Raw genomic sequence first — 4,886 nt, 5'->3', positions numbered from 1 at the left:
GAAAGGGAGAGAGCATGAGCAGGGGAGAGGCAGAGGGAGAAGCAGACTCCTGGCTGAGCAGGAAGCCTGATATGGGCCTTGATTCCAGGACCCTTGGATCATGACCTGAGCTGAAGGCACATGCTCAACCAACTGAGCCACCCAGGCACCCCATTTATGTTTTTTGCTGTTGTTGTTTTTTGTTTTTTTAAGATTTGAGAGAGAGAGAGAGAGAGAGAGAACGCAAGCAACGTGAGCATGGGGAGGGGCAGAGGGAGAGGAGAGAGAGAACCCTCAAAGCAGACTCCCCACTGAGCAAGGAGCCTGACCCAGGGCTTGATCCCAGGACCCTGAGATCATGACCTGAGCTGAAATCAAGAGCTGGCCACTCAACCGAATGAGCCACCAGGTACCCCCAAACTTCTGCCTTTATAAATGACTTATTTGGGGTCTTTAGTCATTTGTTATTAAACTTCAATACAATTGTCATAAGTGCTAAACAATGCCCTTAACTTTGATGTTGAGAATGTCTGTTGCCTTTACATTTACACAATTTAGCTGGGTATAATTCTGATGTTACAGTTTCCTTCTCTATCAGTATATAGATACTGTTCCATTTTTTCTGGCATTGGAGGTTGCAGGGCAGAAGGCTGAGCTAGCTTAATTTCCATACTCATCCTCCATTTTTGTTTCTGCCTAGATCAAAAAAAATTTTTCCCCAGTTTTTTATAGTAAAAGACTTCAATCATGCAGCAAAATTTTAAAAAATACCTAGATTTGGCAATTGCTAATATTTGCCTTATTTGCTTTATTACTTCTTATGCATAGGTTCATGTGTGTGTTTGTATGTATATAAATAACACATTTCTTCCTGAATCATTTGAAGGTAAGTTGCAGGCATAACATCTTACTCCTAAATACTTCAGGATAGGTTTCTTAAAAATAAGATTCTCTTAAAAATAACAGCAATTCCCTAATATCCTCTAGTGTCCACTTTGTATTCGAATACATCCAGTTGTTCCTTCTCCCCACATTGTCTTTTGTAGACTTAAAAAAAAAACCCCAAAACTCAGAAAACCCCCAGGATCCAAGATCTAATCACATTGTATTTGGTTTTTGTATCTCCTTAGTCTCTTTTAATCAGGAATAATTCCCCACTTTGTTTTGTATTTTTTGTTTCATTACATTTACTTTTTTTTGATGAGGCTAGACCAGTTGTATTGTATTCTGTCCTATCTTCTGGCTTTACCTGTTTCCTTATGGTTTCAAGTAACTTGTTTGTTCACCTATCCCATATTTTCTGTAAACTGAATTAGATGTTAAGGCTTGATTAGACTTGGGTTAGGTATTTGGCCAAAAATATTTTGTGCATTTCATATTGCATCACATCAGAAGGTGGAAGAAGCAGTTTCTTCCAGTATTGGTAATACTATATTTTTTTTAAGATTATTTTTAACTTCTATACCCAATGTGGGGCTCAAACCCATAACCCTGAGATGAGTTGCATGCTCCACCAACGGAACCAGCCAGGCATCCTAGTGATACTAAATTTGGTAATTTGATTGAGATGTTGACCTCTAGATCTCTCCATTTAAAGGTAGATAATCTGTGGGTGTGATTCTTTAGCATTACCCTTTCATCTAATCATTTTAGTATACATTTACGATCTTTGCCTGCATCAATTACATCAGTGAATAATTTTCTAAATCTATCATGTTTTTTATATTAGTATTCTTAGGTAAATATCTTTCCTTCATCATCTGAGGATAAACTTTAGTTCCCCCCCAAACACACAGTAAATGCTTAAATTTTCCTTTTAATTACTAATTGGTAAGATGGTATAACAGTCTTCTCTAAAGATTGCAAATGATTTTGAAGTTTTTTTTTTAAAGATTTAATTTGAGAGAGGGAGAGAGAACACAAGCAGGGGGGAGGGGGAGAATAGTTCAGGGGAGGGGCAGAGTGGAGAGGGACAAGCTGAGCAGGGAGCCCAATGCAGGCAGGACTCAATCCCAGGACCCTGGGATCATGACTTGAGCCAAAGGAAGACGCTCAACCGACAGAGCCACCCAGGTGCCTGAAGTATTATTCTTCAAGTTAAATAATTTTGTTAAGATATGCCTCCATGGAGACTGTATTCTATGTCATCTTTTCTCCTGGTATACAGTGTACCCTTTAATCTGCAGATTTGGTTAATATATTGCTTTATTTCTGAGTACTTTTTCTGTTCCATTTGTTGGCGTTTCTACTTTAGGAATACCAATGATCTGTATGTTGGATTGGCTTTGCTCTTTCAAGCATCATCTATTTTAATATCCTGTCTTTTCTCTCTGCATTTTTTGTGATAATTTCCAGTGTTGTTTCCCTACTGGTTGTTTGATTTTCAGGCTTTTTTCCCCCTGTTGTTTCAAATCTGTTTATTAGATCCGAAACTGTGTTTACATTAGATTATTTCTTTAGCATGGATTTTCTTCTTGGTATCCATCTTGAAGCTCTTGATAGTTTGAATTCATATTGTAACTAAATTCTTCTTTGGTATAGATCTGCTTCTTTGACATAAGCTTTCTTCCAGATGGGGTTCTTCATTTATCTTTTTCACATAATGAAACTTTCTTTGATGATTTTGGTTTGCTTTGGCTGTGCCGCCCTTTTTTGTTGCTTGTTTGATAGGGCAGTTCTTTCCAAATTGTTTTGATACATTGTGTATGAATTCTTGATATTCTTCTCAGTTTATCTAGGAATGAGTTGATCTTAGAGCTGTAGTTTGGTGGCTGTGCATTATTTTGTCCATTTTTCTATAGCCTGATATAGATATTGGAAAAGGGTGAGTAGGAAAAAGGATGAGATATATTGGGATTCAGTATAGCCTCTGCTAGGGGACAGGCCTTTGCTCTTTCTTGAGATCCTCAGTTCCACAGTCCACTCCGTGCAGCCAATGGTGTATCTCAGGTTCCATGTATTTTGGCTTATTCCCTTGGCTCTACATGGGGATAATGACCTGATAATGGCAGGGCCTGATGAAACTTATTTCTGCTGAAGACTACTGTTTTATTTTCCTTGTCAAGGAAAAAAAAAATCAACAACTCTTCATTATTTTAAGGATATAGTGCAAACCTCTAGGTTCACCTCTACCCACAATCTAAACTTTCAGGCTTATGTCCCCTTTTGATCATACATGAATTCTCTCTTGCACCGATTCTATTCAGTGTCTCTAAATCTATGTTTTCCCACATCTGTCCTTTTCTCCATAGACCCATGTAGAATGTTCTTTCAATTTATCTCAATTCTACCTATACTTCCTATTTCCTCCATGAAGTTTTCCTGACTTATTATAACTGGAGAATCTCTTCATGTTTTAAATTCCTATATAGAATTTATTGTCTCTATATACTTCAACGGCACCGTTTTATGGTATGGTATTTCTGATCTTTTATATTTTTGCTTATGTCTCAAATCTTTTTCAGGAATTTGTTTTTGTTTTTGGTAGTGCCCTTATCTGCATAGTGCCACCTGACATATTTGTAGATTCCTGTTCCCTTAAATGTAACATTGAAACCAATTCACATCTTCTTCATTGCTGCAGGCAGCAACCAACTGCTCATCCAAACTTCAGCACTTCTCTTCTGCAGACTTTCCTACCACTCAGAGGGCTATATTAAAGCTTGAGGTAGTTGAAGAACTAGTAAACGATTACACCGAGAGCTCGGAAAGGAAAGGACATGCTCCCAACATCCTTTGTATCACCTTTTACAGTCTTTAGTCACTGAGATTTTGAAATCTCTTCCCACAGGTCAGCTGTGGTCCCAATTTGAAAATGGGCTACTTCAGAATTCATAATTCACTTTGGGCAGTTTTAGGAGGACTGCCACAGGCATCTGCGTTTGAAGGCCAAGGCTGGTTGTTCCTGGTGTGAGCACCTTCCCATTTCCAAAATCTGGTTATCCTCAAGTAACTTGGGAGGTAGCTCATGGGAAAGCGCTGGTTCTTAGGGCAGAGTGAGACCACATCCCCCAGCATTTTTCTTCAATGTGGCAGCACCGCACTTTAACAGATTAGAACCCATCTGAACAAAATGGAAAACTGAAGTAGGAAACGAACTTGGGCTTGGGTCAGCTAGCTGCAGTAACCTTCAGGGACTGGTGCGGAAGAAATTCTCGAGGTGGGCCACATACATTGTCTCTACTCCAACTCCACTGCTCCTTATAGATACACACACATGCCGGCCGCCGCCTAAGTCAGTGGGGGAACGCAGGGCGCTGACAAGCCATCGCCCTTGGTGTGCCTTCTTCTGCTCAGCGGGAGAACCGCAGGAACCGCCGACGCTGGTAACAGCCTCTCCACGGTCCCCCTCTGGCCTTGCGGAATTCTGGGACTTGTGGTCCAGCTCCGCGCGCTCCCCGCCCCAGCTGGCATCGAAGGGACTACAATTCCCGGGATGCATCGGGGAGGGGAGGGAAACCCGTGCAAGGAGGGGGAGGGGGCGGCCCTAGGCTCTGGGGCGTCGCGGTTTCCAAGCGCCGAGATCTCGCCTAGTAACCGGCAGCCGCGGTTCCCGAAAGCGGCGCTGTGGCCCCGCCCCCGGAGCCCCGGCTGGAGGAAGAACCTGTCTCCCGCGGCGCCCCAGTGACGAAGCCCATCTTTGGGTGCGGGAGGCGGGGAAGGGAGGGCAGGCAGAGGATTTCGCTCCTCAGTGCGAGATCCGGGACGTTGCTGGCGGCGCCCGCTCCGAGCAGAGGTTAGAGGCGGAAAGAGCTGGGATGCTCTGCGGCCGAGGTGGATCGGGTGTGGGAGGAAGGAGTGCAGGACACCGACAGGGAGGCAGTGCGCGCGGGTCGGGCTGTCGCTGGGGGCTGGCATTCCTCGGACCTGCGGCGGCTGAAGACCGGGATGTGTGTGCCCACATTGCG

The sequence above is a fragment of the Ursus maritimus genome, unplaced genomic scaffold (assembly GCF_017311325.1).
Source record: "Ursus maritimus isolate PB19 unplaced genomic scaffold, ASM1731132v1 scaffold_6, whole genome shotgun sequence".
NCBI lineage: Eukaryota > Metazoa > Chordata > Mammalia > Carnivora > Ursidae > Ursus > Ursus maritimus.
This window is presented reverse-complemented; position numbering follows the sequence as displayed.